At 38.2% G+C, this 25,349-nt stretch overlaps 1 pseudogene; it reads right to left on the bottom strand.

The window, feature by feature from the left end:
* On the bottom strand, window positions 1-25,224 carry LOC131503605 (cyclin-A2-like; annotated as a pseudogene).
* Between the last annotated feature and the right edge of the window lie 125 nt (window positions 25,225-25,349).

The following is a 25,349-nucleotide window of genomic DNA, read 5'->3' as shown; positions in this document are numbered from 1 at the left end:
CTAGTGAAAATGCAGAAACTTCAGACCCATGGAGAAATCCTTAAACGGCACTAGAAGAGAAAACAGAAATTAAATGATAAAAGATCTACAATTAGACCAACAAATGCCATACTTCTCAACAAAGATCAAAAACAGTAAAATGTTCTCTTCAAGGTGCTGATAGACTATAATGGTCAATTGGTAACTCTGTGTCTATTAACCCACCACTTGAAAATAAGGACAGAACAAAGACATTTTCAGATAAAGAACATAGAAAAGGAGCCCTTTGGGAAGACAGTAATTGCGTCCAGAATGAAGGAGTTGATTCAAGAAGCAATCATAAACAAAGAAATTGGTGAACAGATGGGAATATCTAACCAGCACTGATTATATTTTTAACAAATCAATGCCATGGAGGTCACATATGGCATGTTAGACAAGAGAGGAATAATTAAGACTAATGCTTTTTTAATTGCTCGTTTATTTTCAGTCATTGAGTAACTTGATATTTCATACAATTGAGTATATATGCTCAATGTTAAGGATAACCACTAGACAACTAGGAAGAGGATGAAAATAAATTAAAGGCATAGGTACTGGAAAGGTGGAAACAAAAGTGAAAGTTTTCCAAGACAGCATGATTATGTAGGAAATCCAAGAAAAGACTGCATAGTCATGATTTCATTCATGTGAACTCTCTAGAATGAGTTAAGTTGGCAGAGGGGCAGGGGACCCTAAGCTCGTATGGTCCTTCAGCAGAGCTAGATAAATATCAAATCATTATGAACACCCAGGAAATCAACCTGGGAACTAAGAGAACAAAGCTGCAAGTCAACAAGTCGAAAAATATCCACCTCACGGAAGATAGGAGCTGTGTAGAGTTGATTTGGAGCAGAGAAGAACTGTCGATGCTATGGATGGAGCCCTGCTTATAAAGATTTCCACAAGTTCCTTTATGCAGCAAAGCACAAAATCTGAAAGTTTACAAGGCTGCCATCACCAGGGTTATGCCTGCCTGCCTTTTTCACTGTGGGGAAGGAAGGCAGTGACCCAGGTGCAGACAGTGTGGCTTAATGGTCCCCTTTATCGCACAGGTAGAAAAGGTTCCCTTTCTTTCAGTGCATCGGGGCATGGCAGCAAGGCCTCTCTCATGAGAAAAACTCATGGCTCCAACATGCCACACTGTACCCAGATGTAGAAGCAGAGACAGTGGCTGAGGCCATCAAGCTTTGATGTTGGCCTTCTGCTGCAATATGCCATGAACTCCAAACTGTGTGGCCATCAATCACTTTCCTGGGATGAACTGGAAAATGGGAAAAGGGTGGTCAGATTCAGCAGTGTTTTTTGATGTGGGAGTCCCTAATATTTGGAGTTTAGACATCCAGCGTGTCCCTGAGATAAGGCACGGGGATACTATGCTGCCTGGCAGGCAGATGGACTCAGGCACAGAGTGAGGGAAAGAATCTTATGAAAGTCAGGTACAAAGGAGTGGTGATTGTTTGCTTTTCCGAGATAGCTTCCCAGAAAATGGCAAGAGCAAACTCTCCATTCCAGGGATGACAAATCAGGGAGATGCCATTTCCTGCCCCACCTAACATCAGTGACTGACCTTGGTGAGCTAAACAGTGCCAATAAGTGGCTACTAAAGCCAATTACACCAGGACTCACCCCTGTGCACCTCACAGGTGCATCTCCACTAAGGCATGAGATTAAGCTCAACATAACCACCGTCCCCCAGAACACCAGCACAAACCCTCACTCAAAACAAGTGTACTGATTAAGAAGTGGAATCCTGCAAGAATCCTGAAAGAAAGAACAGGGAGAAGAAGTAATGTCCAAGGACTTAATCAATGCAGGTATAAGATGTCTTCACCAGAATTTGAAACAACAATCAGGGTGCCTGGGTAGCTCAGTTAGTTGAATGTCTGACTCTTGATTTTGGATCAGATAATGATCCTAGGGTCATAGAATCAAGCCCTATGTTGAGCTCCACACTAAGTATTGAGGCTGCTAAAGATTCATTCCCTCTATCTCTGCCCCTTCACCCAATTGTTCATGCTCACTCTCAAATCATTGTTATCGTCGTCACCCTCCTCCTCCTCCTCGTCCTCCTCGTCCTCCTCCTCATCATCCATAATCATCTCAGATTTTTAAAAATAAAACAAACAATCATAATGATACTTGCTATCCTGAAAAAAGCATAAAACACCAGAGAATCCTTGCTGCGGATATACAAGACCTAAAGTCAAGGCAGGCTGAAATTTTAAAAGCTATGACTGAGATGCAAGCCTGAATGGATGCCATGACAATGGGGATGGATGAAGCAGGGGAAGGAATCAGTGATATAAAAGATAAAAAGTATGGAAAATAATGAATCTTAAAAGAAGAGGGAAAGAAATAATTGAATCACAAATGTAGACTTAAGGAACTCAGTGACTCGTTAAAGTAATATAATTTATATCATTGGAGTCTGAGAAGTTGAGCAGAGAGAAAAAAGTGCAGCACGTTTATTTCAGCAAATTACAGCCCAACACATCCCTGATCTGGGGAAAGTCATAGACATTGAAAGGCAAGAAGCACACAGAACTCCCATTAAATTAAACCAAAGCGAGCCATCACCAAGATATATCGGAGTCAGATTTATAAACTATACAGAAAAGGAAGGAATCCTGAGAGTAGGAAGAAAAAAAACAAGAAACAAACAAGAAAACAAACAAAAAAACACCTAAACCTACAGAGGAAGACAAATCAAATTCACAGCAAATCTGTCCACAGAAACTTACTAGGCCATAAATGAGCTGCAGGATATATTCAACTGCTAAATGGGAAAACTATTCAACCAAAAATACTCTATTCATAATAGAAGGACTGATAAGACATAAGGAGTCCCCCTAATAAAAACTAAATGAAGGTGTGACCGCTAAACCAGACCTGCAGGAAATGTTAAAGGAAACTCTTTGAATGAGCAAGCAAAGAACACAAACAACAAAGTCCAGAAAGGAAAAGAGAAAACCTCCAGAAATGACAAGTTTACAGGTAATTACAATGGCAGTAAAGTCATATCTACTGATAATCTGACTATAAATACACTAAATGCTCCAAACAAAAGAAACAAAGTAACAGAATGGATTAAACAATAAGAACTATCCATATTCCGGTTACCAGAGACTCATTTTATATGTAAAGCCACATACAGGTTGAAAGTGATGAGGTAGAGAACAATCTATCAAGTTAATGCACCTCAAAAGAAATCTAGGGTAGACATATTTATATTGGACAAACTAGATTTTAAACCAAAGACTATAAGAAGAGGTGAAGTTGGGAAGTATATCATAATTAAAGGGTCTAACTGTCAAGAATATCTAACGATTGCTGTGTCTCTGACATCTTTCTTCCTTCTTTAGGAAAGCCTGGCTTGCTAGATAGTTTCCTCTTCTGACCGGCTTTGCTGCATCCCAGAGGTTTTGAGTTGTGGTGCTATCATTTTCATTCACTTCCGTATACGTTTCAATTTCCTCTTTAAACCGTGGGTTAGCCCACTCAATTCTTTATTAGGATGTTCTTCATTCTCCAAGTATTTGTTCCCTTTCAGAATTGTTTCTTGTGGTGGATTTCGAGTTTCGTAGTGTTGTGGTCTGAAAATATGCACGGTATGATCTCGACCTTTTTGTACGTACTTAGGGCTGATTTGTGTCCCAGTATATGATCTATTCTGGAGAACGTTCCATGTGCACTGGAGAAGAAAGTATATTCTGCTGCTTTGGGTTGAAATATTCTGAATATATCTGTTAAGCGCATCTGGTCCAATGTGTCATTCAAAGACATCGTTTCCTTGTTGATTTTTTGATTAGATGATCTGTCCATTACTGTGAATGGGGTGTTGAAGTCTCCTCCTCTTATGGTATCACTATCGATGAGTTAAAATGCTTGAGATTAATTGATTTATATATTTGGGTGCTCTCACATTTGGCACATAAATGTTTACAATTGCGAGGTCTTCTTGGAGGGTAGACCCCTTGATTATGATATAAGCCTCTTCTGCATCTCTTGATGCAGTCTTTATTTTAGTGTCTAGATTGTCTGATAGAAGTATGGCTACACTGGCTTCCTTTTGTTGACCGTTAGTATGTCGGATGGATCTCCATCCCCTTATTTTCACTCTGAAGGTGTCTTTACATGTAAACTGGGTCTCTTGTAAACAGCATATTGATGGATATTGTTCTCTTATCCATTCTGTTAACCTATGTCTTTTGATTGGAGCATTGAGTCCATTGACATTTAGAGCGAGAACTGAAAGATATGAGTTTACTGCCATTATGTTGTTTGTACAGTTGGAGTTTCTGGTGGTTATATGATTATGAATATATTGAATATATATTCATATGATCTCCTCATGTCTCCCCTCAGAGTGTCCCCCTTAAAATTGCATGCAGGACTGTTTTAGTGGCCACAAACTCCTTTAATTTTTGTCTGGGAACTTTTTCTCTCTCCTTCTATTTTGAATGACAGCCTTGCTAGATAAAGAATTCTTGGCTGCGTATTTCTCCTATTCAGCACTTTCAATATGTCCTACCACTCCTTTGTTGCCTGCCAAGTATCTGTGCGTAGGTTTCCTGCAAACGTGGTCTGTCTTCTCTTGTAGTTTAGGGACTTGTTTCCCTTGCTGCCTTCATGATTCTCTTCTTGCCTGAGTATTTTGTGAATTTAACTGTGAAATACCTTGCTGAGGGTTGTTTTTGTTGAATCCAATGGGGGTCCTCTGTGATTGCTGGTTTTTGATGTCTGTGTCTTTCCCCAGGCTACCAAAGTTTTCTGCTATGATTTGCTCACATAACCCTTCTACCCCTATTTGTCTCCCTTCCTCTTCTGGTACCCCTAGGATTCAGATCTGGTTACTTTGGCATGAGTCACTGATTTCTCTAATTCTTCAATCATGCTCTTTTCCTTAAGCTCCCTCGATTTCCCTGCTTCCATATTCTCCATAAGTTTGGCCTCTATATTGCCAATTCTCTGTTCTGTCTCATCCATCCTTGACACCGCGGCATCCAGCCGTCACTGCAGCTCAGCTATATCATTTTTCATTTCATTCTGGCCAGTTTTTACTTCATTTTTTCTCTGCACAAAGGGACTCTAAACTCTTTTGGACTCCAGCTAGTATTCTTACAATCGTGATTCTAAATTCTGCGTCAGACACCTTGCTTGCATCTGGGTCGGTTAAATCTCTGGCTGTCGTTTCTTCATGCCCGTTCTTTTCAGCTGAATTCCTTCCTTTTGTCATTTTGAAGGGAGAAGAGGAATGAATTCATGAGGTAGAAAAACTTAAATGAAAAAAATTCAAATTAAATATTAATATTAAAAAAGTCAGCACATGAATATAAAAAGTAGAAAATGATGCTAGAGTCTAGGCATGTTTTGTCTGGGTGTTGAAAATGGTTTGATACAGTTGAGGCAAAAAACGGGGGGAGCAAAATAAGAAAAAAATAATAAAAATTTTAAGATGAAAAATCGTTTGAGAATTTGAAAAAAAAATACACTGAAGCAGACTAAAATGAGATGATGGGAGTAAAACAGATTTAGTGAAATATACACAAAATTACAGAATAAAGTAGAAAAAGTTAAAGAAAATTAGTAAAAATTAAAAAAATACGAATCTTTTCTCTTTCTGTATTCAAGAAAAAGAAAAGAAACGAAGTAGAGAAAAAAGATTTACTAAGGTAAAAAAGGAAATAGTTTGAAAATTTGAAAAAGGGAATACACTGTAGTACACTAAAATACATTATGGAAGTAAATAGAATTTGGAAAAAACTATAAGCCAAAACTTATAGCAAAAAGTGGGAAAAAAATATTTTAAAGGAAATTGGAAGTGAAAATGAAAATTTTCACCTACTGCAATCAAGAAAAAGAAAAATGAAGAAGAGAAAAAAACAAAAACAAAGAAAAATGGAAATCGTTTGAAACATTGAAAAGGTGAATAAACTGAAGTACACTAAAATACAATATTGGGAGTAAAATAGAATTTGGAAAAAAAGTACACAAAAGTACAAAACAGTAATATAAATTAAAGAAAACATATTTAGTGAGAATTGAAAATAAAAATGAGTTTTCTCTCTTGCTGTATTCAAGAAACAGCGTAAAAGAGAAAAGGAAAAAAGGAATGAAAGAAAGAAAGGAAAATGAATAGATGGACCTGCTAACAGATTGAAGTAGGACTGAAATTATTTCTCTTTCTTCTAGAAGTCAGTCTATGTACCGCTTTATAGTCCATAAACTAAGCCGGGTGTGAGACTTGTGCTGCTGAGAGCAAAGGTGGCCCAGTTAGGCGGGGGTCCGTGTAACCGCTCTGTTGTCCACTAGATGGTACTGCCAGCCCACTGGGGTGGATTGTTGCCACTCTCCTTGGTGCATATGCACATGCCCAAGAGCGGTGAAAATGGCGCCACCCAGCTACCCAGTCTGTTCTCCTGGATCAGCAATCACACACCCGTCCTCTGTCTTCAGCTTCTGTCCACTGCCCGCTTTTGCATTCTCCGTGACCAGGCCCCAGGGAGTACCTCTCTCCTGAGTTGTGTCTCAGATGCGCTTGTTTTCCCTGGCCCCTTACTTCTGAAGGACTGCGGCTTTGACCCGTCCCGTCCCTCTGCAGAAGGGTCTCACCAAGCAATGGCCGAATGAGCAATGGCTGAACGTAGGCTGCACCTAGGAACGCTTGCTGGGCCCTGCTGCTGCCAGTGCTCTGACACTATGGACCAATGCCAGCCCGCCCAAAAAAAGTTTGCAAGTCAGTGTAACCGCAGCGTTTCAGGGATTATGGAAAACCACAACACACATCTGGCACCAGACTTCACGACACTTAACGACCTTGTTCCAGCACCAGGTGTGGGTGTGCATGGACCAGGTGGCTTCAACAGTCCCTACCAAATGTCCTTCCAGCAGTGGAACCACCTTTTTCTGGGTGGCCTGAGAACCTCCTACCCCGACCCTGTTCCTGAGAATTAGCCTTTCCCGCCACAGCACTGCCAGGCATAGAACTGCGGATTTGCAGACTTTGCGCACCCTGTTTACAGTCTGAATGGATTTTAAACCCTCCTGTTTCTCCTTTCTCCCATTTTAGTTTAGTCCGTGTGGCCATGTCCAATTTTCCACATTCTCTCCACCTGCTTTGGGGATGGGTGGGTGCCCTGTATTCTCTGCCCCCCCCCTTCCACCTGCCCAGTCTCCTTCGCCTCTCTGCTCTGGACAGAAACATGCAGAATTAAACTAGACCATTTTCTTACACCATTCACAAAAATAAACTCAAAATGGGTGGAGGACCTGACTGTGAGACAGGAAACCATCAAAACCTTAGAGGAGAAAGCAGGAAAAAAACCTCTCTGACCTCAGCTGCAACAATTTCTTACTCAACGCATCTCAAAAGGAAGGGAATTAAAAGCAAAAATGAACTATTGGGACCTCGTGTAGACAAAGAGCTTCTGCACTTCAAAGGAAACAATCAACAAAAATAGAAGGCAACCAACGGAATGGGAAAAGATATTTATAATGACGTATGGGACAAAGGGCTAGTACCCAAAATCTATAATGAACTCACCAGACTCCATACCTGGAAAACAAATAATCCAGTGAAGAAATGAGCAGAAGACATGAATAGACACTTTTCTAAAGAAGACATCCATATGGCCAACAGGCACATGAAAAGATGCTCCACATGACTCCTCATCAGGGAAATACAAATCAAAACCACGCTCAGATACCACCTCTCTCCAGTCAGAGTGGCTAAAATGAGCAAATCAGGAGACTACAGATGCTGGAGAGGATGTGGAGAAATGGGAATCTCTTGCACTGTCGGTGGGAATGCAAACTGGTGTAGCTGCTCTGGAAAACAGTGTGGAGGTTCCTCAAAAAATTAAAACTAGAACTACCCTATGACCCAACAATGGCACTGCTAGGAATTTACCCAAGCGTTGCAGGAGTAATGATGCATATGGGCACTTGGACCCCAATGTTTATAGCAGCACTTTCAACAATAGCCGCATTATGGAAAGAGCCTAAGTGTCCATCAACTGACAAATGGATAAAGAAGATGTGGTTTATATATACAATGGGATATTACTTGGCAATGAGAAAGAATGAAATCTGGCCATTTGTGGCAAGGTGGATGCAGCTGGAGAGTATTATGCTAAGTGAAATAAAGTCAGGCAGAGAAAGACAAATACCATTATGTTTCACTCACATGTGGATCCTGAGAAACTTAACAGAAGACCATGGGTGATGAGAAGGGGCAGAAAAAGCTACAGGGAGGGAAGTAGGTAAACCATGAGACTCTTAAATACTGAGAACAATCTGAGGGTTGATTGGGGGTGGGGGAGAGGGGAAAGTGGGTCATGGGCATTGACGAGGGCACCTGTTGGGATGAGCACAGATATCCATTTAAAAATACATTGTATACATATGTATAAATAAATGATGTACATACATATATATGTATGTATATGTATATAAATACAATTATATATGTATGTATAAATAAATATAAATGTGTAAAAATATATATTTATTTTATATATAAACATATAAATACAAATACATAAAATATAAAGAGAATTCATAAATTATATTTTTATAAATAGAATTCAAGTTATATATATAACTTGAAAGAGAGGGAGAGAATCAAAGGGTTAACCTAGAAATTAACGACCAAATTAAAAAACAAATTAAGAAGTATATGGAAGCCTAAGTATATGAAAACACAACAGTTCAAAATTCTGGGATGCAGGAAGCACATAGCAATTCAAACATTCCTAAAGAAGGAAGAAACATCTCAAAAACACCTTATACCTAAAGGAGTTGGATAAAAGAAATAATGCTCAAATTCCAGCAGAGGAAGAGACATAATAAAGATTAGAGCAGAAATCCATGGTACTGAAATAACAAAAAAAGTACAACAGATCAACAAAACCAGGAACTGGTTCTTTGAAAGAATTAACACGATTGATAAAGCCCAGACTGGTCAAAAAGAAAACAGAAAGGACCCAAATACATAAAGTCACAAATAAAAGAGGGGAGATCAAAATCACAAATGAAAGAGGAGGTATCACAACCAACACCACAGACACACAAATAATAATTAGTGACTATTATAAGAAATTATATGCCTGGGGCGCCTGGGTGGCGCAGTCGGTTAAGCGTCCGACTTCAGCCAGGTCACGATCTCGCGGTCCGTGAGTTCGAGCCCCGCGTCAGGCTCTGGGCTGATGGCTCGGAGCCTGGAGCCTGTTTCCGATTCTGTGTCTCCCTCTCTCTCTGCCCCTCCCCCATTCATGCTCTGTCTCTCTCTGTCCCAAAAATAAATAAAAAATGTTGAAAAAAAAATTAAAAAAAAAAAAAGAAAAGAAATTATATGCCAACAAACTGGGCAATGTGGAAAAAAATGGACAAATTCCAATAAAGACACAAACTAACAACACTGAAAGAGCAATAGAAAATTTGAACAAAATCATAGCCAGTAAAGACACTGAGTAAGTAATAAAAAATTTCCCAAAAAACCAAAAGTCCAAAGACAGATGGCTTCCCAAGGGCATTCTACCAACATTTCAAGGAGAGTTAATAAGGAAAACGTCCATATTCATTCTATGAATCCAGCATCACCTAGATTTTAAAACCCTAAAAAACAAAAAAAACACTAAAAAGGAAAGCTACAGACCAATTTCCCTGACGAACACGGATGCGAAAACTCTCAACAAGACACTAGAAAAACAAATGCAATAATATATTAAAAGAATTATTCACCATGATCAAGTGGAATTTATTCCTGGACTGCAAGACTGGCTCACTATCTGCAATTATCTCAATGTGATACACTCCATCAAAAAGAGAAAGGATAAGAACTATATGATCCTCTCAACAGATGCAGAAAAAGCGTCTGACAAAATACAACATCTTTTATTAATGAAAACTCAAAAGAAAGTAGAGATAGAATTAACATTCCTCAACAATATAAAGGCCATAAACAAAATATCCACACCTATTATCATCCTCAATGGGGAAGAACTTAGGGTATTCCCCCTATAGTCAGGAACATGACAGGGATGTCCGCTCTCACCACTGTTGTTCAATATAGTGTTGGAAGTGATGCCTCAGCAATTAGACAACAAAAAAGAATAGACGGCATACAAACTGGCAAGAACAAAGTCAAAATTCACTTTCACAGATTACATGATACTCTATGTGGGACTCTTGAAAATCTCCACCAAAAACTGTTAAAACTGACTGGAATTAAGCATAGATGCCAGATATAAGTCAATGCAAAGAAACTGGCTGTATTTCTATACACCAATAATAAAGCAGAAGAGAAATCAAGGAATCAGTCCCGTATACAATTGCACCAAAACCCATAAAATACCTAGGAATAAACCAAACCAAATAGGTAAAATATCCAATATGCTGAAAAGTAGAGGAAGTTTATGAAAAGAAATAGAAAACACAAAGAAATGGAAAAATATTCCATGCTCCTGAACTGAGAAAACAAATATTGTTAAAATGTCGATTCTACCCAAAGCAATCCACACAGTCAATTCAATCCCTATCAAACTAACCCCAGAAACATTCAGAGAGCTAGAACAGACAATTCTAAAATGTTTACAGGACTAGAAAAGACCCCAAATAATCAAAGTAATGTTAAAAGAAAAAAGAAAACCAAAACTAGAGGTATCACGACTCTGGACTTCAAGGTATACTGCCAAGCTGTAATCATCAATACAGTATGGTACTGCACAAACACAGACACATGGATCAATGGAATAGAAAAGAAAACCCATAAGCGGACCCATAAATGTATGGCTAACTAATCTTTTACAAACAGGAAATTGTATCCAGTGGAAAAAAGACAGTCTTTTCAGAAAGTGGTGTTGGGAAAACTGGACAGCAGCAACATTCAGAAGAATGAACCTGGACCTCTCTCTTACAACATACATGAAAATGAACTCAAGTGGATGAAAGACCCAAATGTAAGACAGGAAGCCATCAAATCCTAGAAGGAAACACAGGCAACAACCATTTTGACCTTGGCTGCACCAACTTCTTAGATATTTTTCCAGAGGCAAGGGAAACAAAAACAAAACCGAATTACTGGACCTCACAAAGATAAAAATCTTCTCCACAGCAAAGGAAACAATCAACAAAACTGTAAGGAACACAGTGGAATGGAAGAAGGTATTTGCAAAGGACATAAAGGGTAATATCTAAAATGTATAAACAACATCAAACTCAACACCAAAAAAACAAATAATCCAGTGAAGAAATGGGCAAAAGACATGACAAAAGACACTTTCCCCAAGAGGCCATCCAGATGGCCCCTCTGTTTGGGAGGGGTTTGTTCTGGGAGTTTTCTGGTCAATGTCTGGGATATTTAGGATTATTTGATAATTATTTAGTTGTGTTCCTGTGTTGATGGGAGCCTGAAATAAGTAAGTAAGTAAGTAAGTAAGTAAGTAAGTAAGTAAATAAATAAATAAATAAATAAATAAATAAATAAATAAATATTTAAATAAATATAAATATATTTAATAATTAAATATAAACAATAAATTAAATAAGTAACTTAAAAATGAATAAATAACTTAAACAAAAGAAGAAAATCCTGCCATTTGCAAAAAACGGATGAACCTGGAAGATATATGCTAAGTTAAATAAGACAGAGACATAAAGAAAAATACTTTACGGTATCATGTATATGTGGAACCTAACTAAAAAACAGAGCTCAAAGAAATACAGAGTAGAACGGTGATTTCCAGAAGTTGGAGTTGGAGGAAATGTAGAGATGTTGGTCAAAGAGTAAACAAATTCACAACAACAAATTAGATAACCTAGATGGACAGGGACTCATTTTGAGAAGCACAAAATCTACCAAAGTGGAAAAAAGAAATAAGCTAAACAGACCTAAAGTAAGAGATTAGTCAGTTAAAAAAAAAAAAAAACTGTAATCAAAGGAAAGCACAGGATGCAGATGCTTTTTCCTCCAAATACAAAAAAGACATTAAAAAAATGAATTCCAGTACATCTTCAACCTTTTCAACAAATGGAAGAAAAGGGAAAACAGCACCATGGCTATAAAATATGTTACACCTCCGTGGAAAACAGTCTAATGATTATTCAATTACAATGTAACATAGCAATTCCACTTTTTAGAATATGACAGAACAATTCCATTTCCAGGTATGCACTGAAAACACCATTTATTCAAACACTATCAAGAGATATTTGTATATCTCATGTAAATACAAAAGTTCCTAAGAACCTATTCCCAATCTTGGAGGAAGACAGAAGCAGAGCAGGAGGACCTCAGGCTCCCATCAACACAGGAACACAACTAGATAATTATCAAATAATCCTAAATATCCCAGACATTGACCTGAAAACTCACAGAACAAACTCCACAACTAGGGGGAGAGAAGAGGCCACACTGAGTAAGGAGGAAAGTGCAGAGATGTGGTTTAGGGCAGAAATGGAAAGAGGGTGCTACAGAGGTCCTGGTCCCAGAGAAGAATGAGAGAATGGAGCTACAGAGGAAGACTCCCAAAACCACTGTGTGGGAAAATGAGGGTCTGAATTTTCTGAGTTCTTGCAACCAACCAATGGGGCTCAAATATTAAAGGTCGGAGCAGCTGGCTGAGATGGGGCCCAGGGGTACCCATGCACTGCTCCTGGAGAAAATGCAGGCAAACAACTTGCAGGTAGATGGCATGGAAACAATGATTAGAAGGTCACCTGAGGCATGGGGAGGGAGGGGCGCGGGCATTAAAGGTCGGAGCAGCTGGCTGAGATGGGGCCCAGGGGTACCCATGCACTGCTCCTGGAGAAAATGCAGGCAAACAACTTGCAGGTAGATGGCATGGAAACAATGATTAGAAGGTCACCTGAGGCATGGGGAGGGAGGGGCGCAGGCATTATTCAGTCACTCTTATTGGAGTTTATCCCTGAGAGGCAGCATTCAGCATTCACACAGATACCTCTCTAGGAACAAAGGATCTGGCTAGCCTCATTTCCTTTCTCCAGTCCTCACCATAAACCCAGAACCAACTGGAACCTACAATGACTGCCTAACTTGCTACACCAAGTTGCACACCCCTACACTCTGACAAGACCACCTTTCTCAGTCAAGCATGCCTCAGTCCCAGTGTGGCATGCCAGGTCCCTCCCACAGAAAATCAGCATAAACCCCTGCCCACACCACATCTCCCAACCAGAGAGTCCTGCAAGGCTTCAGTTCTGGTAAAAGTGGTGTCGGCCCTCATGTCACAAGCATACCAGAGCACACACCGCATTCTTTCCAAAGACCAAAAGCAGCCTCTGGAGATACGTCAGAAAGACAGAGAAGTACTACACAATGGCAAAGTACGCACAGCACAGTGGAGACACTCCCTGAAGTGGCAGGCCCTGGGTACTACATGACCTCTTCTTCATAAAGCCACGACTCTCAGGATAGGGAGCCATAAGTGTGTTTTATAACACAGAGAAGGAGGCAGAAATGAAGACAAAATGTGAACATGGAAGAATTTATTCCAAATGAAAGAACAAGATAAGGCAAGTAGAGATCTAAGTGAAACAGATATAAATGACATACTTGATGGAGAATTTAGAACAACCGTAAGGAAACAAGCTGGGATTCAAAACAACAGAAGACCTCAGGGACATCCTTACCACAGAGATAAAAGTGTTAAAAATGAATCCATCAAAAATGAAAGATGCAACAGATGAGATTAAAAACCCACTTCATGTAATGAACACTGCACTGGAATGAGGAGATAAATAACTTAGTGACCTAGAGAAGAAAAATGGAAAATAATAAAGCTGAACAAAAGAAAGAATAATTACGGAACATGAGAATAGACTTCAAGAACTCAGTGACTCCATCAAACGTAATAACACCCATATTATAGCAGCTCCAGAAAAAGGAGAGAGAGAAAAGGGGGAAGAAAATTTATTTGAGGAATAATAATAGCTCAAAACTTCCCTAATGTGGGGAAGGAAACAGACATGCAAATCCAGGATTCAGGAAACACAGAGAATCCCCATCAAAATCAACAAGATCAGGACAACGCCAAGGTATGCTGCAATTAAACTGGCAAAATATAGCATCAAAAAATCCTGAAAGCAGCAAGACAACAAAGTCCCTACTATACAAGGAAAGACCCAGAAGGCTAGCTGCAGATCTCTCAACAGAAAGTTAGCAAGCCAGAAGGCCGTGGAATGATGATATATACAATATACTGAATGGGAAAAACCTACAGGCAAGAATAGTCTATCCAGGAAGGTATCATTCAGAAGAGAGGGACAGATAAAGAGCTTCCCAAATAAAACTAAAGGAATTTGACAAATTAGTTTCCCAGACAAATAAAACTAAACCAGCCCTGAAAGAAATATTAAAGGGGACTCCTTGAGAGCAAAGGAGATATCAAAAGTGACATGGGGCGCCTGGGTGGCGCAGTCGGTTAAGCGTCCGACTTCAGCCAGGTCACGATCTCGCGGTCCGTGAGTTCGAGCCCCGCGTCAGGCTCTGGGCGGATGGCTCGGAGCCTGGAGCCTGTTTCCGATTCTGTGTCTCCCTCTCTCTCTGCCCCTCCCCCGTTCATGCTCTGTCTCTCTCTGTCCAAAAATAAATAAAAAACGTTGAAAAAAAAAAAAAAAAAGTGACAGAGACACAACGTCCAGAAACAAAAAAAGCAACAAAATGTTACTAAGTACATATTTATCAATAATTACTTTGGATGTAAAGTTGACTAAATTCTCCGATAAAAAGAAATTAAGGAAGAAATAAAAAAAAATACATGGAAACAAATGAAAATGAAAACACAACAGTACAAAACCTTTGGGATACTACAAAAGCAGTTTTAAAGCCAGCAGAAGGAAGCAAATAATAAAGACCAGAGCAGAAATAAATGATATAGAAAAAAATCAGACAACTCCATGAAACCAGGCGTTAGTTCTTTGAAAAAAAAAAAAGAAGATACACCGCCAGCCAAGCTTATCAAAATGAAAAAAGAATGGACCCAAATAAATAAAATCACAAATAAAAGTAGAGAAATAACAACCAACGCCACAAAATTATTTAAAAAAAAAAAAGAATATTAGAAAAACTATAGGCCAAAAAATTGGACAAACTAGAAGAAATAGATAAATTCCTTGAAACATAAGCTGCGAAAATGAAAAACAAAAACAAAGTGAAAACTTGAGCAGGTCAATAACCAAAAAGAAACTGAAACCGTCATCAAAAACTTTCCAAATAAAGTAAGTCTAGGGACAGACGGTTTCACAGATGAATTATACTAAACATTTAAAAGAGTTAATACCAAGGGATACAGGAGTGCTGATGCATAGGGGCACTTTTACCCCAATGTTTATAGTAGCACTTTCAACAATAGCCAAATTATGGAAAGAGCACAAATGTCCATCAACTGACGAATGGATAAAGAAATTGTGGTTTGTATACACAATGGAATACTACGTGGCAATGAGAAAGAAAGAAATATGGCCTTTTGTAGCAACGTGGATGGAAGTGGAGAGTGTTATGCTAAGTGAAATAAGTCATACAGAGAAAGACAGATACCATATGTTTTCACTCTTATGTGGATCCTGAGAAACTTAACAAAAGACCACGGGGGAGGGGACGAAATAAAAAAGACGTTAGAGAGGGAGGGAGCCAAAACGTGAGAGGCTCTTAAAAACTGCGAACAAACTGAGAGTTGATGGGGGATGGGAAGGAGGGGGTGGTGGGAGGGAGGGAAGGGTGGGTGATGGGTATTGAGTATGAGTCCTGGGTGTTGTATGGAAACCAATCTGACAACAAATTTCATATTAAAAAAATAAAAAAATAAACGAGTTAATACCTATTCTTCTCAAACTATTCCAAAACAAAGAAAAGGAAGGATAACTTCAAACTCATACTATGAGACCAGCTTTATCTTGATTCCAAATAAGAGGAAGACTACACTGAGAAAGAGAACTACAGGCCACATCCCTGATGGACATGGATGCAAAACTTCGCAATAAAATACTAGCAAATATAATCCAACAATTTATTAAAATAATCATGCACCAGATTATTCCTGGGTTTCAAGGTTGGCTCAATATTCACAAATCTACATGACACTCCACATTAATAAAGAAAAGGATAAGAACCATATAATCATCTCAACAGATACAGAAAAGCATTAACCAAAAAAAAAAAAAAACCATCCACTCATGATAAAAATCCTTAATAAAGAATATTTACAGGGAATATACTTCAACATAAAAAAGGACAATTATGAAAAACACATAGCTAGAATCATCCTCAATGAAGAAAAACTGATAGGTTTCCCTTTACAAGACAGGGATGTCCACTCTGCACTAATGTCATTCAGCACAGTAGTAAAAGTCATACCCTCAGCAATCAAAACGAAAGAAAAAGCAGAAAAGAAAGAGAAAGAAAAAGAAGGAAAGAAATAAAGAAAAGGAAGGGAGGGAGGGAGGGAGGGAGGGAGGGAGGGAGGGAAAGAAAGAGAGAGAGAAAGAGAGAAAGAGAGAGAAAAAAAGAGAGAGAAAGAGAGAGAAAAAAAGAGAGAGAAAGAGAGAGAAAGAGAGAAAGAGAAAAAACTGGTGAAGGCACTCTAGGAAACAGTATGCAGATTCTCAAAAAGGTAAAAATAGACTATATAATCCGGCAACTGCACTACTGGGTACTTACCCAAACAATACAAAAACACTAATTCAAAGTGATGCATGCACCCCAATGTTTACAGCATTTATTATTACTATTTATTATTATTATTATTATTATTATTATTATTATTATTGTTATTAATATTATTTATAACAGGCAAAATATGGAAACTGTCCATATGTTCACCAACTTTGAGTGAAAAAGTAGTTATATATGTAGGGACGCATGGGTGGCTCAGTCGGTTACACATCTGACTTTGTCTCAGGTCATGATTTCGCAATTTGTGAGTTCAAGCCCTGCATCAGGCTCTGTGCTGACAGCTCAGAGGCTGGAGCCTGCTTCAGATTCTGTCTCCCCCTCTCTCTGCCCCTCCCCCACTTGTGTTCTCTCTCTCAAAAATAAACATTAAAAAATTAAAAGAATTTAATTTTTTAAAAAATTTAAATTTAAAATTTAAATTTAAAAAGAACTTAAAAAATTAAAAGAATGTAGTGATCTACATACAAAATGGAATATAAGCCATAAAAAAGAATAAAATCTTGCCATTTGTGATGACATGTTTGGAGCTAGAAGCAAAATAAGTTAGTCAGAGAAAGGGAAATACCATATGATTTCAACCATATGTAGAACTTAACAAACTAAACAAATGAGCAAAGGCAGAAATGAAAGAGAAACAGACTGGAAATGGATTTCTAACTCTAGAGAATAGAAGAGAGGTGGTAAGGGAGGTAGTTATGGCTTAAATAGGTGGTGGGCATTAGAAAGGTACTTGTGATGAGCACATGTATTGTACAGAAGGACTGAATCTCTATACTGTACACCTGACACTAAAATTATAGTGTATGCTAACTAACTGGAAGTTATATAAAACTTTAAATTAAGAACAATTCCCAATACCTGCCCCCCCCCCACCATAGTAAAGGTGGGAATCAAAAGGTGGAAACAATCCAAGTGTGCATCCAGTTACAAACTGATGAACAAAATATAGTACAGATATACAGTGGAATATTATTTTGACACCAAAAACGATAAAAGACTCCTATAACATTGATGACAGATCATCCTGTGTAAAGGAATGCAGAAACAAAAACCCACATATCATACGATTTAATTGCTAGGCAATAACCAAAACAGAAAAGTCAGTATCCACAGAAAGTTGATTAGTAATTGCCAAAGCCTCCAGGGAGAAGGTAAGTAAAGTGACTGCTCAATGTGTACTAGGATTCTGTAAAAAGTCATGAACATATTCCAGAGCTAAATAGGGAGGATGCTTGTGGAAACCAGCAACACTTACGCAGCTGCTCCTTTCATTTCCCCTCTTAGCCTCTGGCATCTATTAAGCTACTTTCTGTCCGTCTCTACGTCTATTGTTTGTATCTATGAATTAACTAAATTTCACCCAATTTCCTATCTCTAAATGGTTAAAATAATAAATTTCATGTTAGTCTACCACTCACAAAACATTAGTTAATTACTCACTGAAAAACATTGAACTTACGAGGACACTCGGCTGGTGAGGACTCTCTCCCCGCTGTTTCTCTGAGACAATTTATGCTTACAGACTTTTTCAATAACAAATTCTTGTTATTAAACAGAAGAGTAGAAATTTAAGGTGGTAAAAGAAATGTGAGGCACTAAAAGAAAATGTTACACCAGTACATAATGTCCCCACTCTTCCCCTTCAAAAAGCAAGTATTATTTGGGGGAGCAAGACTTTACATATACAGAGAAGTAAGAGTTTCAAGAAGGCTTAGAGCATAGATTCTTCATCAATTTCAAGTTAAACATTTCTTAAAGATAGAAAGTTCTAAATTAAAAACAATACATTATTAAAGGGGGAAAAATTAGCCATAAATAATCTAAATTACTTAATGCAGCATCTTCTTTAAATAAATACCTTGATATACTCAATCCAATGCTGGAGAAGAACTTGAAAGCCACATTCTATCCTACTGAATACTTGGTAGACTAAAGACAAATCCTCAATTCTATTTTCATCAAGAAGAAAGCTTAAGCCTGAATATTAGAAACATGAAGGCAAAATTAGCAATACAAATACCCACCTCAGATATACGTTAAATGATACATTAATTTGAGATTGTTACATTCAAGACATTTACTCTGGATTAAAAATGCTACAGTCCTCAACTTTGCAAGTAAGTGTCGTATCAGTAAGTGTTTATTAAGAAATAATTAGATGGATGGCAGAAAAAAGAGTGTAATTTATTCCTCTGGACTGTTTGTTTTTCCACTGTCATAAATGCTGTCTTGTAAACCACTGTGTATTTCGTATTACTGCCGCAAAACATACATCACATAAATTTATAGTAAATAAGTTTGTAATATAGATATTACTGTGCATGAATTAGAAAATTACAGATTTTAAATAGAACTTTAATTAGACGCATTAAATATCTGATTAAGTGCCAGATACTGATTTTTACATAAGAACAGGAAGGCATACAATATACCCAAATATATGGACAAATATAATCATTCTATAAATAAATAAAGCATAAAAACCCCAGAATGCAAAGGACATATAGCAGTATATTTGCTTCTAAAAAGCCACGTGTTCAGCATCAGAATACATCACTATCGACATGTTGCTTTTCTCTATTCAACATTACCTGAAGAACCCTCACCGTCCAAAGAAACTTTCTGCCAACTCTATTCTAGAAATATATATACCATACTGAACATATAAAATAAAAAAACTAAGGTTAATAAAATATCATAATTTACTAGTATCTGCCAATTTATAAATTAATAACTTTTCAGCATTCCTCAACTTCGGAGATCTAAACACTATGCTATTTTAGTTCACCTCTCACTTCCCAGTAACTGTGTTGATAAATTCCTACCTTTTTAATCAATCCATACTACCAGTTTGCCATTTATTATTATGGTTTATGTGAAGTATAAATCGTTTTCTGTTCAAATTTAAATTCGTTATAAAAACAGAAGATGAAAAAAGGCTATAACAGATGACATATTCGGATGTAGATTTTTTACTGGCATTTCTAAGCATTAAAACTGTCACGGTAAACTGAAAACTGTCAATCATTAAAAAGTTGTTCTAAACTGCACAGGGGCAATGACTGCACATTGTCATTAATATACCAAAAACCAATCAAATATGTGTGTTAAAACAGACTGATTTTATGACATGTAAATTATATATCAATGTTTTAAAGAGAAGTAGGACTTTGGGTAGTGAAATATTTCTTAAATCCAAAGATAGGACTTGAATAGAAAAATATCTTAGTTTTCTACATCTGGGGCCTCGTTATTTACAAATCTCTATTTTCAATTTACATTATAAAATATTATTGTTGAGGTGAACACTGAACCATCCTACACACCTACAAAACTGATTGGAGGATTAACACAAGACTCTGCACAACCTGAACCACAGAATTCATCAGGAATTCACCCCAAAAGAAAGAGCACGAAGAAACGACAGCCAGGGATTTAACCAACACAGATACAAGCAAGACGTCTGAACCAGAATTTAGAATCACGATAATATGAATACGGGCTGGAGTCCAAAATAGACTACAGTCCCTTTGTGCAGAGATAAAAGAAGTAAAAAAATACCCAGAGTTAAATTAAAAATGCTATAACTGAGCTGTGATCACGGATGGATGCAGGGGCAGCAAGCATGGATGAGGCAGAAAAGAGAATCAGCGATATAGACGACAAATTTACAGAGAATAAGAAAGCAGAGAAAAAGAGGGAGATTAAGGCAAAAAAGCACGATTTAAGAATTCGAGAAATCAGTGACTCATTAAAAAGTAACGACATCAGAATCATAGGGGTCCCAGAGGAGGAAGAGAGAGAAATAGGGGTAGAAGGGTTAAGTGAGCAAATCACAGCAGAAAACTTTGCTAACCTGGGGAAAGACCCAGACATCAAAATCCAGGAAGCACAGAGGACCCCCATTAGATTCAATAAAAACTGACCCTCAACAAGGCATATCATAGTCAAATTCACAAAACAGTCATGCAAGGAGAGACTCATCAAAGCAGCAAGGGAAAAAAGTCCCTAAACTATAAGGGAAGACAGAACAGGTTTGCAGCAGACCTATCCACAGAAACTTGGCAGGCCAGAAAGGAGTGGCAGGATATTTTAATGTGCTGAATCAGAAAAATAGACAGCCCAGAATTCTTTATCCAGCAAGATGGTCATTCAAAATAAAAGGAAAGATAAACATTCCCAGACAAACAAAAATTAAAGGAGTTTGTGTCCACTAAACCAGCCCTGCAAAAAATTTTAAGGGGGACTCTCCGAGGGGAGAAAAGATGAAAAAAAAATGTATGTATACACACACACATACATATATACATACACACACACATATATATGCACACACACACACATGCATACATACATACGTACGTACGTACATACATACATACCAAAATCAAGAAAGAAAGGACCAGAGAAGATCACCAGAAACTCCAATTCTACAAGCATTATAATGGCAATAAATTAGTATCTGTCAGTACTCACTCTAAATGTCAATGTACTCAATGCTCCAATCAAAAGACATACGGTAACAGAAGGGGTAAGAAAACAATTACCATCTATATGCTGTTTACAAGAGACACACTTGAGACCTAAAGACACCTTTAGATTGAAAGCAAGGGGATGGGGAACCATCTATCGTGCTAATGGTCAAGAAAAGAAAGCCAGAGTAGCCACACTTCTATCAGGCAATCTAGACTTTAAAATAAATAATGTATCAAGAGATGCAGAAAAGGCATTATGTCATAACCGAGGGGTCTACCCACCAGGACGACCTAACAATTGTAAACATTGATGGGCCAAATGAGGCAGCACCCAAATATTTAATTCAATTAATCACAAACATAAAGAAACTCATTGATAGTAATACCGTTATAGTAGGAGACTTCAACACCCCAATCACAGCAATGGACAGATCGCCTAATCAAAATATCAAGAAGGACACAATGGCTTTGAATGACACACTGGACCAGATGGACTTCACAGATATATTCAGAACATTTCATCCTACAGCAATAGAATATACATTCTTCACAGGTGCACATGGAACGTTCTCCAGAATTGACCATATACTGGGACACAAATCAGCCCTAAGTAAGTACAAAAGTATAGAGATCACACCGTGCATATTTTCAGACCACAACACTATGAAACTCAAAATCAACCACGAGAAAAAAAAACATTGGAAAGGTAACAAATACTTGGAGACTAAAGAACATCCTACTAAAGAATGAATGGGCTAACCCAGCAGTTAAGAAGGAAGTTAAAAAGCGTATCGAAGTCAATGAAAATGATAATACCACATCCCAAAACCTCTGAGATGCAACAAAGGAGGTCATAAGAGGAAAGTACACAGCAATCCAGGCCTTCCTAAAGAAGGAAGAAAGATCGCAGAGACACAACCTAACCTTACACCTTATGGAGCTGGAAAAAGAACAGCAAATAAAACCTAAAACCAGCAGAAGACAGGAAATAATAAAGATTAGAGCAGAAATTAATGTTATCGAAAACAACCAACCAACCAACCAACCAACCAACCAACCAACCAAACAGTAGAACAGAACAATGAAACCAGAAGCTTCTTCTTTGAAAGAATTAACACAATTGATAAACCACTAGCCAGTTTGATCAAAAAGAAAAAGGAAAGGACCCAAGTAAATAAAATCAAGAATGAAAGAGGAGAGATCACAACCAACACAGCAGAAATAAAAACCATAATAAGCAAACATTACGAGCAATTATATGCCAATAAAATGGGCAATCTGGAAGAAGTGGACAAATTCCTAGAAACATATACACTACCAAAACTGAAACAGGAAGAAATAGAAAATTTGAACACACCCATTACCAGTAAGGAAATCGAATTAGTAATCAAAAATCTGCCAAAACACTAGAGTCCAGGGCCAGATGGCTTTCCAGGGGAATTCTACCAAACATTTAAGGAAGAGTTGAACACCTATTCTCTTGAAGCTGTTCCAAAACATAGAAATGGAAGGAAAACTTCCAAACTCTTTCTATGAAGTCAGCATTACCTTGATTCCAAAACCAGAGACCCCACTAAAAAGGAGAACTATAGACCAATTTCCCTGATGAACATGGATGTCAAAATCCTCAACAAGGTATTAACCAACAATACATGAAAAAATACATTAAATACACTAAATCAATACATTAAAAAAATGGTGAACATGGATGCAAAATCCTCAACAAGATAGTAGGCAACTGGATTCAACAATACATTAAGAAAGTTATTTACCACGACCAAGTGGGGTTTATACTGGGGATTACAGGGCTGGTTCAATATCCGCAACACAACATGATTCACCATATCAATAAAAGGAAGGACAAGAATAATACGATCCTCTCAATAAATGCAGAGAAAGCATTTGACAAAATACAGCATCCTTTCTTGATAAAAACCCTCAAGAAAGTAGGGATAGAAGGAGCATACCTCGAAATCATAAAAGCCATATATGAATGACCCAATGCTAATATCATCCTCAATGGGGAAAAATTGAGAGAATGGGGAAAAATTCCTGACCCTAAGGTCAGGAACAAGACAGGGATGTCCTCTCTCGCCACTGTTACTCGACATAGTATTGGAAGTCTTAGCCTCTGCCATCAGACAACACAAAGAAATAAAAGGCTTCCAAATCAGCCAGGAGGAGGTCAAACATTCACTCTTCACAGATGACATGATACTCTACATGGAACACCCAAAAGATTCCACCAAAAACTACAAGAATTAATTCATGAATTCAACAAAGTTGCAGGATATAAAATCAACGCACAGAAATCAACTGCATTCCTATACACCAACAGTGAAGCGACAGAAATAGAAATCAAGGAATTGATCCCCTCTTCAGTTGCACCAAAAACCCATAAAATACCTAGAAATACATCTAACCAAAGACGTAGGAAATCTATACACTGAAAACAATAGAAAGCTTATGAGACAAATTGCAGAAGACACAAAAAAATGGAAAAAGATTCCATGCTCCATAGGAAGAACAAATATTGTTAAAATGTCAATACTACCTAAAGCAATCTACATATTCAATGCAATCTCTATCAAAATAACACCAGCATTCTTCACGGAGCTAGAACAAACAATCCTAAAATTTGTATGGAACCAGAAAATACCCTGAATGGCCAAAGCAATCTTGAAAAAGAAAACCAAAGCAGGAGGTCTCACAATCCCAGACTTCAGGCTATACTACAAAGCTCTAATCATCAAGACAGTATGGCACTGGCACAAGAACAGACACTCAGATCAACAGAACAGAAGAGAGAACCCAGACATGGACCCACAGACGTATCACCAACTCCGGGATATTAGTTCCAGTCTTTTGAACTCATTATCCAGGGCAGCTTTGTCCTGTGGCTGTGTGGAGTGTGAAATGAAAGGCTGCTCCAGTAATGGCAAATACTTTAGGTATGGCATCTATCAAACTTAATTCCCACAGAAACATTGCTAAACTTTCAACTTTGCAGTCTGCAGACTGCTGGTGGACACGTTATGGTGGAGAACTGATTTACTGTTGGTGCAAGTAGGTAGATTTCTTCTAACTTTGAGGCTAACAGCATAGAAGTGTGCCCAGAAGGTGAAGATTTCCTGCACAAAGACACTGACGAAAGAAATCTATCAATATAGTTCACAGCCAAATGCAGGGTCTCATTCTGTGCTTTGTACTATTCTCCTATTTAAACCAGTCCACAAGCACAGCTGTCAAACTGTTTGTGAGCTCTTACAGATTTCTCCATGTAACCCACTTGAGGCCTACATTTAAAAAAAATGTTAACACTGAATTCATTTTTGAGATACAGAGAGACAGAGCACAGGTGCAGGAGGGGCAGAGAGAGAGGGAGACACAGACTCCGAAGCAGGCTCCAGGCTCTGCTCTGTCAGGACAGAGACCTAATCGGGTCTCGAACTAATGAACTGCAAGATTATGACCTGAGCCCAAATTGGACACTTAACGCTTCACTGACAGAGCCACCCAGGTGCCCCTTTAGGTTTACATTTAATCTCCATTCCCCTAAGGTATGTATCAATATCCTCATGATAATCCAGGACTTCTTTAACATTCATTGGGTTTCCATCTTCTAGTACAATTGATATGTCCGTAATGCGTGGTGACTCAAAACTACTATCCATTGGATAATCAAGAGATACCAGTGGTTCTCTTGGTCTAGGTAAAGTAAAAGCTAAATTGAAAGCCAGCACATTTTCATGATTTTTTTTTTTTTTTAGATTCATCTGGCCTTTTTCAGTCTATTCTTGTGTTTTATCCGCCTGGTAAATGGAGGATGCTTACTGTTTGCTTCCCAGGGAGGTACAGCAGCATGTTCATCATGCATAGGAAGATCCTTAAGAGGCGCAATCTGTTGTGTCTTGGGCCTTTGCTGTGACACCGCAAAGCATGGTTCCTGGCCTTCAATACAGCCACGCCTTCCCAAGTTTATTGAGCAGGCACCACCTTCTCTTGGTTGATGTTCTTCTGGTCCTCTTGGATTGTCATGTGCTACAGTTATCAGCAGCCCCTCTGGTTCTAGGCCTGGGCATGGAGCTGCCCAACATCACAGCTTCTGGGATCTTGGTGGGATTAAGTCTGTGGCGCAAAGCAGTGTGTACTCTTTCCCAGGC

This window comes from Neofelis nebulosa (genome assembly GCF_028018385.1).
Source record: "Neofelis nebulosa isolate mNeoNeb1 chromosome Y unlocalized genomic scaffold, mNeoNeb1.pri SUPER_Y_unloc_3, whole genome shotgun sequence".
Classification (NCBI taxonomy): Eukaryota; Metazoa; Chordata; class Mammalia; order Carnivora; family Felidae; genus Neofelis; species Neofelis nebulosa.
The sequence above is the reverse complement of the archived record's forward strand: the minus strand, read 5'-3'. Positions and strand labels throughout refer to the sequence as shown.